This window comes from Polyodon spathula, chromosome 6 (assembly GCF_017654505.1).
Source record: "Polyodon spathula isolate WHYD16114869_AA chromosome 6, ASM1765450v1, whole genome shotgun sequence".
NCBI classification, from domain to species: Eukaryota; Metazoa; Chordata; class Actinopteri; order Acipenseriformes; family Polyodontidae; genus Polyodon; species Polyodon spathula.
In genome coordinates this window covers 24,511,934-24,526,933 of record NC_054539.1, presented here as the reverse complement: position 1 = coordinate 24,526,933, position 15,000 = coordinate 24,511,934, and the positions used below count along the sequence as shown (strand labels likewise).

Genomic DNA, 15,000 nt, shown 5'->3' with positions numbered 1-15,000 from the left:
CAATTATGTTAATTGCTCATCGTTGACCCTAACTGCATTTCGTTCTTGCAGTCACCTTGTTTATCGTTGTGCTTTTGTTATTTTTACTCATTTAGCAGAGTTGTCTTTGCAGATTTTCTTTTCAGCTAAAATACTGAGTGTATGGAGTGTACACTGACAGCAAGTCCATCATTTAAAATCTTGAAAGAAAGAAAATAAACAGATAATCTTAAACCCAGTCTTTAATTAGTAGTTGTCTCTTTATTAGGATGCAGAGACAGCTTAGCAACTACTAATTAACATTTAAAAGGAGGCAGAGTTTAAGAAAATAAAACCCTAAAGTTCAAGTGCTAATCATAACTCAGCTAACATTGTTAATGTTCATGACCCTCTGTCCAGTTACTGAACACAATGAAAACAATTACAATGTGATCAGTGAATTGTTTTGGAAAATCTGATTTGCTGTTGATTTATTTAACTTGGTTCAGTTACTCAGTCACCAGGAATAATTGGCTAATTGGACAACTGCCATGAGCTGCACAGCGAAGTTCGTGAACAAAAGATGTACAATTTTTAAACAGAAATGTCTTCGCTTGTTCTTATTGCGTAATTAAATGTAGTTTGCGCATTGATGAAATTGATAAATAGCTAAACATTCAATTAACAGTTACGAGTACTACAGCTGATTTACCAGATGTGTCTTTATTCTTGATACTATAGCAGTGTTGTACTGCAAATTCGTTCCATTTTCTCTGGACAGGTAAGTTGTAACTAATATTTTTTATAATATCTGATCATAATACAGATACTGCACTTTAGGTATAGCACAACCTTATGTGGTAGAGATAAGAGTACCTGTATCAAAATTAACTGTAATTTAATCTTGTATTAAACAGGTGCTGTTGTTCTATGTTTATTAATCTTCCAAACTTCTGCAGATGATCCTAAAAAATTGGCTCTGTTTAGAATGGCTATTTTGTGAGCTCAAAAGCCTCTAATGCAGCTACATCACAGCATCTTTGGTATCTACTGTTGCACATCACTGAAACGCACATTACTGCCTTTCTAATGCACTCGGTCTTCATGTGCTATTGGCATTGGAATAGTTTGAGGCAACAGTTGATCGTACAACAAGAGATTACATCTATGTCTCAAGTTTTGCTCTGGAAGATGCCTGTATGTCAATTACTGTGGAATTGACCTATACAGTTGTTTTGTGTTCATTACCTTGCATATTAATCTGTGGATGTTCTTTACAAGGTTTTTTTTTTTTTTGACCATACAGTATATCTGTTATTTACCATGCTTGTGTGTTTTTTAGAATGCTTTAATATGACTGTACTGTGTTTTGCTACGGTATCTTGCACTAAAGGGTTAAAATATTTTTAATTCTCTTGAAAAATACAACATGTTTTTGCTACCATTTAATTCTTTTTACAGTATATAGGGGCAGTTCAGAATTAATGCGTATGTATTTGAAAAAAAAAAAAAATCACATAAACATTCACAAGACTACCCAATCTGCCATATAGGGAATTGGGATGTTCAACATTGAGGTAAAATGAGATCGAACACAAAACATCTGATTTGTTCTGTTGTACACACATATTTCATATGAAGCTAAAATTATTCCTAATGAAATTTAAGTACTTTGTGATAAAATATTTCTGGTTCAAAATGTTTTGTTGGTTTAACATTACTTTGTAATTATAAGTCTTTTAAAAGTGTATTTTAATTGTGCGTTTGTAAACCTGTTTCTGTGAAAACTAAATCGAGGACATGGACATGCTACGGTCAAACAGTGCGGTTAGAAAGCAATGAAACGTTGTTTCAGGAACTTCCCAAATGTAAAATACTGTATTACTCTGAATTAAATACATTTTATTCAAGTTTATTCAATTAATTTTGTTTCTATTTGTAATATTTTGCCATACTGTGTTTTGTATGCAATTCTTATTAAATGCTGCATTTATCTGAGCTGGGGTAGGGAAAAAAAAATGTACATGTTTCATTTTTAAGAGCAGTGTTTATTCGAGGGCTGCACCTATTACAAATCTGATATCTGTGTGTGGCGCTTTTTCAAGAGCTGCGGTAATTCAAAGTAATACGGTAATTGAAATATAAATCCTCAAATGGCTTCTATTAAATACTAAAAGCTAGAAAGGCGCAAGCAATATATTCCGAATGGATGGACCAACAATCTGTGGTTAAATCTTAAATCTTAAAGCTGTGTAGGGGAGAAAAAACAGATATCGTACAAGAGGTTCAATAAGCATTTTTCACTCATCTGGAATCTCAAGAGCATTGGCTGGAGGAGAGGAAAGGAGGATCAGCTCTAAAGAGAAACTAAAATAGAGAACAGTTTATAGGCTATATTTTGAGGACAGTGATGAGATAAAATGATGAGGGTGTAATTTCAGACCATTTAATACTATGTAAAACCCTATTCACACTACCTGTATAATCCATGATCATTTCTGAAAATGTGAACAACCTTCACTGGGTTTCAACAAGCAGTATCACGTTTTATTTATGGAGGGTGCATAGGATATTAGATGTACAGAGATTAGAGATGCTTTTGCCTTGCTTTTTTTAATATAGTATCAAAATCTATAAACTTTTAGGTGGGATAGCAGGTTTTGGAAGGCATTTACGTGTGCCACCAGTTTAACTCAATCCAGTAAATTCAAAGTTTAGTAGCTTTAACAGTGTGGTCCTTTTTTTGGTTTTGTATGCATGATCTAGCTAACGCACAAATGGGCTATTACAGCTTTTAGTCAATAAAAACCAAAGCAAGAAATTATGTGACAGTGTTTCAAAGGAGAGAGTGGGCATGTTTAGTGAGAAAAGTGCTCTCAAAATATTGAAATAAATATGTGTATAAAAAAAAAAAAAAACAAGCAAACAGTGTAAACACATATTAAAGGGTTAATATTTACTTTTCCAACAATTGTTTTTTTTTTTTTTTAAAGAAAGAAAAAACATGTTTGAAGTTTGTGGCAAAAGCACAGAAAGCAGGGAGTTATATGAACTGGATGGTGATGGTGCTTTATTTATGTGGTGGGTGGGATTTCTGACAGTTTTACCCACTCTTTGCCACCCAGGATGAGCTGGTCGTAATATATGGCACCTATATACATCTTCACACACACACCCACACACATAATAAAAGTATAATGAACAAAAGGTATGCCTGTTACGAATCTAGGACAACCATTTTGCCCTTAGCCACATATGTTTTTAATTTAACACATTTATTCAGTGTGTGTTTATTAAAACAAAGTAATCTACTATTGAAAGGCTAGGAAGGGCTGCAATACATCATTCAAGCATCTCTTTGAGGACTGACATTGAGTGTACTTTAATTCAAGGTACCCAGTGCTGTGTCAAGTATTGTATATTTTGGAAGTATAATCACAGCGTTAGTGCTACAGAATAAGTGAATGTTGAATGGGAATCAAATGTCAACGGATGCAAGCCTGATATTAAACATATTCATGGGTTATACTGGAGATTACAGGCTGAAAATACTAAATGAAACTCCTGTTTCCGCACAACACTGGAACACTCCAGTTGGGAACATTTGTAAATAAATCATAGTCTTTTTGGATTGCAGTGATATAGGAAGCGTCCGTGAAAACTGGCCAAAAATACAGTATTTGCAGCCCACTTCTGTTTTCCAACACTTCAGTGTCTAATGTCACAGCAACAAAGTGAGCCTTAGGTTTTGTAGGATTTGCAGTAATGTACAGAGTCTATTGATCTCTAACTTGCTGACCTGATGTACCAGGACAGAGTATTGGAGAATAGCGTGTTTAAAGAGAAATGCAGACAATCAAGTTAGATCCATTAGTCTTTTAGAAACCAGTTTTCTGTCATGTATAGCATGTTGTAAACAGTTTTACCATATTCTAGAAACATTATATTTAGCACCCTTTATCTAAATGTCTTTGACAAACAGTAAAATGCTGCTGCATTTTAATTTAACAGTATGTGCATGCTTATTTTGGGTACTGCATTTAAATTCCAACTGTACATACTGGAACTCTGTTGTTATTTTATTAGTACTTGGTAGGCCAGATTTCTTTTCAAAGAAGCAAGCTTAAAGTGCAGTTTCAGTAAACCCTTTTAAGCTTAAGTCTCTTTGTTTTGATAACGCTCAGAGCAAGGCCTTAGCATTTATTAACAACAAATTGAGAATAACTAATGGTGTCGTCTCCTGTAAGTTTGTTTAGTTTTTGAGTGTGGTATTTGAAGGATTCTTTATTCAGTCCCCAACTAAAATTCAGTGAAACATGAGATGTTCTGGAAAGAGTTCATTTGTGGTATGAGTCCAGGTCTTATTATAGCTGGGCATTTGAAGGTACTGGAATTTTATGTTTGTGTTTTGCTTGGCACAATACAACTGAAGTAGCTGCATCTGCTACACTTTTGTACAATCTAAAAAGAAGTGTCATAGCTGCCTTTATAAGGTATTAAAGAAGTCTTTTGGTTTGATTTCTTACTAGAATATCATGCTACTTTGGCAGGAAATGTCTTATTAATATGAATCCCATTTCTTTTGTTTTTTAGGAAAAGAAGATTGCTTTCTGATTAAAAAAAATAAATATCAAACTAATCCCATGCTGATTTGGTAAGTAAATTTTATTTGTAGAAAATGAAATTATGCTGCTTCTGATGAATACATTGTTAAAAGTCTGTAAAAGTCTGTTTTTTACATATGTTACAGCATATCAATCACAAGAGAGTCTGGAGCCACAAAGTTGGGAGAGTAAAAGTAAACAGGAAAGGAACATTCACCCTCCCTAGATTATGGTGGCAATTATTTTCTGTTTACACAGTTGAATAATGTTGACATGTAACGAGTGCAAAAGTGTCTGCAGCATCAGAGTTAACACGTGATGCCACCCTGTAAATGCAGTAATTGTTACTTACACATTGCTATGTGAAGTACAGTCATGTAGGTTAACCTAAGATTCTTAGGGCCCTATTCATAAAAGTACTTGCCAGCTGCCGTAACACAACTAATTTAGTTTAAAACTAACAAAAGTTGTCTATATTGCTGTTCATAAAATTATTTGAGAATACGGGCGACTGCCGTTGTTCAAGAATGAAAATCTGCCTCTTTTTGATGACATCATTAGCATTATTAATATTCCCTGGTTGCCGTCGGTAGGTGTTGCAAAAAGACAAACGGAATCCACTGCCAGTAGCCTACTACCGAAACCTGAGTTTGCAGCTGCCAGTCACGGGCAGATTAGAAAACCTGATTCCGTTGCCTCTATCATGTCTACCAAAAATTCAGGACACATCATAATTTAGAAATAAAAGTATTTTTTAAATAAATACTTTGTATTTTCGTTTTGTTTGGCAACGCTGGTAAACACATTTCCATACAACCACATAAGATTTCCATTCTGAACTGCAGGACCAAAAAATAAATAAAAAATAAACAAAACAAAAAGAATTGTAGTTTGAATAATAATTTAATTTTAGTAATAACAATAATAACAACAACAACAACAATAATAATAATAATAATAATAATAATAATAATAATAATAATAATAATAATAATAATAATAAAAATAATAATAATAATAACTAGAACTGACAGACAGTTTTGCGGCTTCCAAGCCCCAGTACCAGTACCAAACGCTTAAGCAATTACTGGAAGAAGCAGGTTTAGTTAAAACAAAAAAAAAAAAAAAATGCATCAAACAGCCATTTTGGTTTCAGGTCAACACCATTTTTTTAAAAGTCAGTTGTAAAATTGTTTGTCAACTGACGGAGGTTTAAATTTCAAATGTAAATGTATAACTGACGGCCATCTTGTTTTATAAAACATCACCATTTTCACATATTTGTATCCCATTGTTACTGGGACGATAACTACCAAGTTTGGAGTTTGATGGTCAAACGGTGTTCAAATACCAGCAGTTTGCTGTTAAGGCAGCATTTCATTAAAGTTTGTGGCAGCCATTTCGACATTAAAATTTATTGCAGAAACTTGTGCTTCGCAAATTTGATGTGGGTTTGGATGCTGATGATATATGCAAAGTTTCAGCTCAATCATTTCACTGGTTCCCAAGAAGAAGATTTCGAAAGGTTTCAAAAAAATGCGTCAAACGGCAATTTTTGTTTCCAGACAACACAATTTTTTAAAAGTCAGTTGTACTGATACAGTATCAGTGAAGATGCTTGTGAAGTTTGGAGTTAGTCAAGTAAATCGTTTGTCAGCTGACACAGGTTTAAATTTCAAATATAAAACGTATATGTGGTGGCCATTTTGCTTTATAAAACATCACCATTTTCACATATTTGTATCCCATTGTTACTGGGACAATAAGTACCAAGTTTGGAGTTTGTTGGACAAATGGTTTTTAAACTGCAGCAGTTTGTTGTTAGGGGCGCGTTTCGATAAGATTTGTGGCAGCCATTTTGACATGAAAATTTATCACAGCAACTTCTGCTTCGTAAACGTGATGCGGGTTTGGATGCAGATGATTTATGCCAAATTTCAGATCAATCGCTTCACCGATTCCCAAGAAGAAGATGTCGAAAGGTTTTATCGAAAAATGTGTCATGGCGCCAATTGCAAGGATGCAGCAGCAAAAAATGTTCAGCCTCTGACAGCCAATGTATCCAGCTTGTTACCTGCCAAGTCAGAACCTGATCGGTCACACAGCTTTGAAGCAGCAGCAGTTTAAAGTTTTAGGAAGAAGAAAAAATAATAATCTAAAAAAATCTTAACAATAACAATAGTAATCATTTTGAAAACTTTAATCATGCAAGTTCTCAGTTATTATTATTATTATTATTATTATTATTATTATTATTATAATAATAAATTAATATGATAATATTATAATAATTATTATTTTTACTGATTTCATGAAAGTGACTAAGTATTGAGTGGGACTAACATTATTATTATTATTATTATTATTATTATTATTATTATTATTATTATATTATTATTATTATTAATAATAATAATAATAATTAATAATCAATCAGGGGCGAGTTTATGAATCAGTGAAAGTTTCACGCCGTGCTGCACAGAGTACACAAAATGGATCGTTTTGTGATGCAAAAAAAAAAAAAAAAACACTGATTGAGCTTTGCACTGAGGCTTGATCAGTGGTTTTTGCAATACCAAGCAAGCCCAAATTTCGCCCAGACTGCATCAGCAACACTTGTATACTGTATATTGTAACGCTCTGTGAAAACAAACAGGTTCACACAGGTAGTATTTGTCCAAACTGTTTATTGGGAACACTGGTAAAATAAATAAAATAAAAGGACCACTGTCAGCCGCGGATCACGGCAAATAAATAATAATAATCTCAGTCTCTCACTTACTCTCCGCTTCACAGCACTGTTTCAAAATGATTTTGCCAGAGAATATGTTCTTGTGTGAGTATATAGTTATATTAAACATTTTCCTTCATATATAGCTACAGATTTTATTTTATTTTTTCAAAATAGGCAATGGTTCCAGTAATATCTGCTAATAAGGGTTACAGTAAAGCAACAAAACTTCCTATGCTCAGATAACATTAGTAAGATGTTTTTGTTTTTTTCTGTAAAATGACATTGGTATAATAAATGACTGTTGAGTGCTATAATAACGATATTATAGCAGCTGTCCTGCATAGTAATATGAAAAAATCAATAGAATCTAAAAAAAAAAAAAATTATCCCAGTGGTAATTTGGACTTTTTAAAAGCATTTTTATTATTATTTTTATTTTAGTAAATGAAACACATTTTCACAGAATATGGGTTGTTTACACAGCTACATACTTGCCTTCCTCCTGTACTTCTGCATCTAGCAGAACCTGAGGCACCAAAGAGATTAAGACATTTGGAATCTTGTTAGAGGTACCCGAGAATACTATGGCTATTGACAAGTGATTGCTTACCATGCTTTCATATTCAGAAATCAGAGAAAGTAATTCCACATAATTACTTCTGTTTGAATCATGCCCTCTGAATGCCAGTTCTTGCTTGCCAGGGTAAACAACAGAATCAATCTAAGAACCTCTTAGGTTTTTCTTACTTGCTCATTGTGATGTATTAAATCCCTATGCTTCTGCTCATCGAATTGAACATCAATCCGGGTTTTTCCAAATGTTTTGAGTGTAACAGTGGCTAGCAGGTGGCTTTGTGAATACTCATGTTTTTGTGCTGACTTCGTTAGACAGTGTACATTGCTGTAGCCTTTTCTGTACTGAACAAAATGCATTTCCAACAGTGTACTTTTTTTAAATTGACAGCTACCGGCTACCTTTAATAATTTAAATTTTGGAAGTGGCAAGTATATCCCTTCCCTTCCTTTCCTGTGTCAGTTCAGGTATTTGTTGTCTATACCTCCATTTTTTTTGAGAAAGTTCTTCTTGAAAATTGATTTGTAACCAAATTGACTACAATGTCTACGTTGTCTTATGACATTTCTTTATTTGTAAAAAGCAATTTGAAATATTACTTAAAAGTGTTCAGTATAATTCTCAACAACAGTCTCTGTAACAAGCAAGATCGCATGGAATTCAGCTATTCTTACACCGCTTACCCTATCATATTTATGTCCCGCCTCTGCTCACTGATGATTGGACAGCTGTAAAAACAGGGGAGATCTCTGACTTCCCCAATGGTTAAATCTAATAAAGACCTTCAATTGTTTATATCCCACCTCCGCTCACTCATGATTAGACTGCCGCAGAGAAAATTCTGATCTTCTATTTTTTATTTTATACTATATACAAAAATAAAATTCTGCATGATTAAATTGTAAAAATAGTCTGTGATCAACTCTTTAGCTGATTAAACGGTCTGATTAATCTATTAATCGGAGCAGCCCTAATTTAAATGCAAAGCAGAACAAAATAATTTTGTAGGAGAATGACATGCATATTAGAATTTTAGGGTTTTTTTTTTACCTGTATTGGTTACCACAACTTTTTTTTTTTTTTTTTTTTTTTTTTAATATTTAAAGAACCACTTATATTGTGACAAACTTGGTAAGGACATTCTGTGTAGGTCAGTGGTTTGCAAGGGGACCAAGCAATGGGTTGATTTTAAGTGTAATACTTACTACCTTGCATTTAGCTGTATCGTACTTTTTAGATTCATAATGAATATATAAGAACATAAGAACATAAGAAAGTTTACAAACGAGAGGAGGCCATTCGGCCCATCTTGCTCGTTTGGTTGTTAGTAGCTTATTGATCCCAAAATCTCACCAAGCAGCTTCTTGAAGGATCCCAGGGTGTCAGCTTCAACAACATTACTGGGGAATTGATTCCAGACCCTCACAATTCTCTGTGTAAAAAAGTGCCTCCTATTTTCTGTTCTGAATGCCCCTTTGTCTAATCTCCATTTGTGACCCCTGGTCCTTGTTTCTTTTTTCAGGCTGAAAAAGTCCCTTGGGTCGACACTGTCAATACCTTTTAGAATTTTGAACGCTTGAATTAGGTCGCCACGTAGTCTTCTTTGTTCAAGACTGAACAGATTCAATTCTTTTAGCCTGTCTACATATGACATGCCTTTTAAGCCCGGAATAATTCTGGTCGCTCTTCATTGCACTCTTTCTAGAGCAGCAATATCTTTTTTATAGCGAGGTGACCAGAACTGCACACAATATTCAAGATGAGGTCTTACTAGTGCATTGTACAGTTTTAACATTACTTCCCTTGATTTAAATTCAACACTTTTCACAATGTATCCGAGCATCTTGTTAGTCTTTTTTATAGCTTCCACACATTGTTTAGATGAAGACATTTCTGAGTCAACAAAAACTCCTAGGTCTTTTTCATAGATTCCTTCTCCAATTTCAGTATCTCCCGTATGATATTTATAATGTACATTTTTATTTCCTGCGTGCAGTACCTTACACTTTTCTCTATTAAATGTCATTTACCATGTGTCTGCCCAGTTCTGAATCTTGTCTAGATCATTTTGAATGACCTTTGCTGCTGCAACAGTGTTTGCCACTCCTCCTACTTTTGTGTCGTCTGCAAATTTAACAAGTTTGCTTACTATACCAGAATCTAAATCATTAATGTAGATTAGGAATAGCAGAGGACCTTATACTGATCCCTGTGGTACACCACTGGTTACCACACTCCATTCTGAGGTTTTTCCTCTAATAAGTACTTTCTGTTTTCTACATGTTAACCACTCCCGAATCCATGTACATGTGTTTCCTTGAATCCCAGCTGCGTTCAGTTTGAGAATTAATCTTTTGTGCGGGACTTTGTCAAAAGCTTTCTGAAAATCTAAATAAACCATGTCATATGCTTTGCAATTATCCATTATCGATGTTGCATCCTCCAAAAAATCAAGCAAGTTAGTTAGACACGGTCTCTCTTTCCTAAAACCATGTTGACTGTCTCCCAGGACCCTGTTACCATATAGGTAATTTTCCATTTTGGATCTTATTATAGTTTCCATAAGTTTGCATATAATAGAAGTCAGGCTTACTGGTCTGTAGTTACCTGGTTCAGTTTTGTTTCCCTTTTTGTGGATCGGTATTACGTTTGCAATTTTCCAGTCTGTCGATACCACCCCTGTGTCAAGAGATTGCCGCGTGATCTTGGTTAGCGGTTTGTAAATTACTTCTTTCATTTCTTTGAGTACTACTGGGAGGATCTCATCTGGCCCAGGGGATTTGTTTATTTTAAGAGCTCCTAGTCCCTTTAACACTTCTGCCTCAGTTATGCTAAAGTTATTTAAAACTGGATAGGAACTGGAGTTTGCCAGTGGTTCTCTGACCTCTGTTTTAGTTATTCTATCTTCGTTATTTGAAAAGACTAAATCAAGGCATGCCTCCCCTCTAGTCGGTGCCTTGACAAATTGTGTTAGGAAGCAGTCATTTGTCATTTCCACCATTTCTATTTCATCCTTCGTGCTACCCACCAGGTATTCCCTTTTTGTCTGGGGGAAGTTGAAATCCCCCATTAGAATGGCTTCTCCTTTGCTACATGCATTTGTAATGTCATTGTATAACAGATTATTGTGCTCACCGTCTGAATCTGGCAGTCTATAGCATGCTCCTATTATTATGCCCTTTGAATTTTTGTCCGTTATTCTGACCCATATTGATTTGGTTTTATTTTCTTTGTCCAGGTTTAACACCTGGGCTTCAAGACTGTTTCTTATGTATAGCACTACCCCTCCTCCTCTTCTGGCCTGCCTGTCTTTCCTATACAGTGTACACCCACAAATATTATATTCGTCCCCATCATTCTCAAACAACCACGTTTCTGTAACACCTATCACATCATAGTTACCTGTTAGTGCAGTAGCTTCAAGTTCTAGAATTTTGTTTCTGATACTTCTAGCATTTAGATAAATACATTTAATGGTTGTCTTACCCGAGTTGTTGTTCTTGTTTTGATGCGGTCTCCCTTCTGTTTTTTTGTTGATTTCTCTCCCCTTCCTTTCTAATTTAAATGCTTCTGAACCTGCTCGAGGATCTTTTCTCCAAGTAGACTGGTTCCCTTGTTATTTAAGTGCAGTCCATCCCGTCTATACAGATAGTCCTCGTTGTAGAATGTGGTCCAATGATCAAGATAGGTGAAGCCTTCCCGTATGCACCACATCTTCAGCCATGCGTTTTGATTAGTTATTTCCAGCTGTCCATATGGTCCTTTGCAAGGTGCCAGTAGTATATCAGAAAATACCACAGTTTTGGTTTTCTCTTTTAATTTACTTCCTAGCTCTCTGAATTTGTGTTTTCTCTATTTTACTCCAATCTGCTTCTGTTAGTCTCTGTTTCATACCTTCATAGTTTGCTTTTCTAAAATTGTAAACCTTAGCTTTAGTCATTACTTTTGGTGTTTTAAAAAACACTTCAAATGAGACCATGTTGTGGTCTGAGTTTGCCAGTGGTTCTCTGACCTCTGTTTTAGTTATTCTATCTTCGTTATTTGAAAAGACTAAATCAAGGCATGCCTCCCCTCTAGTCGGTGCCTTGACAAATTGTGTTAGGAAGCAGTCATTTGTCATTTCCACCATTTCTATTTCATCCTTCGTGCTACCCACCGGGTTTTCCCATTTTATTTGGGGGAAGTTGAAATCCCCCATTAGTATGGCTTCTCCTTTGCTACATGCATTTCTAATGTTATTGTATAACAGATTATTGTGCTCACCATCTGAATCTGGCGGTCTATAGCATGCTCCTATTATTATGCCCTTTGAATTTTTGTCCGTTATTCTGACCCATATTGATTCGGTTTTATTTTCTTTGTCCAGGTTTAACACCTGGGCTTCAAGACTGTTTCTTATGTATAGCGCTACCCCTCCTCCTCTTCTGTCCTGCCTGTCTTTCCTATACAGTGTATACCCACAAATATTATATTCGTCCCCATCATTCTCAAACAACCACGTTTCTGTAACACCTATCACATCATAGTTACCTGTTAGTGCAGTAGCTTCAAGTTCTAGAATTTTGTTTCTGATACTTCTAGCATTTAGATAAATACATTTAATGGTTGTCTTACCCGAGTTGTTGTTCTTGTTTTGATGCGGTCTCCCTTCTGTTTTTTTGTTGATTTCTCCCCCCTTCCTTTCTAGTTTAAATGCTTCTGAACCTGCTCAAGGATCTTTTCTCCAAGTAGACTGGTTCCCTTGTTATTTAAGTGCAGTCCATCCCGTCTATACAGATAGTCCTCGTTGTAGAATGTGGTCCAATGATCAAGATAGGTGAAGCCTTCCCGTGTGCACCACATCTTCAACCATGCGTTTTGATTAGTTATTTCCAGCTGTCCATATGGTCCTTTGCAAGGTGCCGGTAGTATACCAGAAAATATCACAGTTTTGGTTTTCTCTTTTAATTTCCTTGTACCACTATAGAACAACAGGTAGGGATTGCAAAGATAACGATTCTCACCATATTTCATTTGGTAGGGGTCCAAATGGATGTCAAATCTCATGGAGGGCCTTGAGCTATGAAAGTAATAGTCACCTCCTTTTGCTTAAGTTCTTCTCTGTTTAGATCATTTAAGCTTACACCATTGTGTTTGAAATAAATAATACTGTATTCAGTCTCAAAAGATCAGATTTACTGCTAAATTACATTTCTCAATAATGTAGCAGGCCTACTGTAATGTCCATTAAATGAACAGGTATCACGTGTAGATGACTTGCGTTCATGTGACAATCATACATTTAAACAGTGTGTGGCAGGCTGGCGAGTGGATAGAGGCCCAGAGACAGACTGCAGTTCAAAAAAATAACTATTTTATTATAAATAAACACAAAAATGAAAGGGCACAAGGGCCAAAACAAAGCAATTTAAACACAAAAAAGATAAAAAGCAAAACTTACAAAAATAACAGTTTCCAGGCTGGGCAATGCCTTCACTGGATTCAAACTTTCTAAACAACCCAAAAAAAACCAACCTGCTTCCTCAGCTCCCTCTCTCCAAATGAGAAGCAGAGGCCTCCTTTTATATCAGGTGGCTGGGCGCTGATTGATCGTTAATCAACCTAATCAACTAATCAACCCCAGCCACCTGAACATAATAAACCCAGGCAGGTAGGGGAAGTTAACCCCATCCCTGCCAATTTAAAGGGAAGAGCTTTGCTCTGCCACACAGTGTTTTAACCATTTACATAAAACCATTGTTTGCATCAGACACAAGAGAAATCATTTGAACCTTTAGGAGTATTACAGGTTTCTGAATTCCATCTTCAAGTTGCAGTTGAGTTGATTCTTGTGATCCTTAGCTCATTTTGAGAGGCAGCTCATTTTAAATCTTGAAACTATATTTTACTTTGTGACTGAGGACAAATAATTATGATTTATATGTCAGTGGGCTAGTGGTTGATATGTAATGAAGGCAGTACTTTTCTGAAATAGATATTCTCTTTTTATTTGCTGGTGTCAATTTACTTTTTGTTATGTTATTTAGGGCTTTGTAATTTAATATACATGCCAAAGAAATGGGTCAGGTAATAGAAGCCTGGATAAAGGGGTGGAGACTCTTTCAGACACAGATTGAGGTCAGTGCCCAAAGGTCATGTTATTCGTATCCTTTATCAAGGTGGAAGTAGGAAGTGCATGGTCTGCTGCAGAAGAACAGAGAGCATCAGGTGTGTTTAGTTTGGCTAGAGTGGTTCTGTATATGTTTAGGGATGGTAAGGGACCATAAGGACTTCCTGTTGTGAATAGTGCAGGACTCCAGTGGAGTTATCCTTTTTATTTGGGTTGTTTGTGTAAAGCAACTTTTTGACAGCTCCTTGTGTTTATTGTTCTGTGTCTCCTTGTTCTCTCTCTTTCTTCCCTCCCTCTGTCTATCTATCTATCTATCTATCTATCTATCTATCTATCTATCTATCTATATATATATATATATATATATATATATATATATATATATATATATATATATATATATATATATATATATGTCATGCTCAAACTTTTCGCCTTTTGTTGCCTTATAGCCTGGAATTAAAAATATTCTAGAAATTTGTGGAAAATTAATTACAAATAAAAACTGAAATAGCTTGGTTGGATACGTGTCCACCCCCCTTGTAATAGCAGTCCTAAATTAGCTCAGGTGTAACCAGTCGCCTTCAAAATCACACACCAAGTTAAGTGGCCTCCACCTGTGTTAAATTGTAGTGATTCACATGATTTCAGGATAAATTCAGCAGTTCCTGTAGATTCCCTCTGCTGGGTAGTGCATTTCAAAGCAAAGACTCAACCATGAGCGCCAAAGCACTTTCAAAAGAACTCTGGGACAAAGTTGTTGAAAGGCACAGACTGGGGGATGGGTATAAAAAAATATCAAAGGCCTTGAATATCCTTTGGAGCACGGTCAAGACAATTATTAAGAAGTGGAAGGTGTATGGCACCACCAAGACCCTGCCTAGATCAGGCCGTCCCTCCAAACTGGGTGACTGAGCAAGACGGAGACTGATCAGAGAGGCTCTCAAGAGGCCAATGGCAACTTTTCAAGAGCTACAGGCTTTTATGGCCAAGACTGGTCAAAATGTGCATCTGTCAACAA

The 15,000-nt window shown here is 35.5% G+C and overlaps 1 protein-coding gene across 4 annotated transcripts in view; it reads left to right on the top strand.

Annotated features, from left to right (window-relative positions):
• Positions 1-15,000, top strand: part of LOC121317052 (1-phosphatidylinositol 4,5-bisphosphate phosphodiesterase beta-4-like) — a 129,605-nt gene that overhangs the window by 2,046 nt on the left and 112,559 nt on the right. For all 4 annotated transcript variants that reach the window (XM_041252623.1, XM_041252621.1, XM_041252622.1 and 1 more), the window contains exon 3: positions 4,552-4,612. The gene's annotated coding sequence lies outside the window, so the exon portion shown is untranslated. The remainder of the gene's footprint in view (positions 1-4,551; positions 4,613-15,000) is intronic.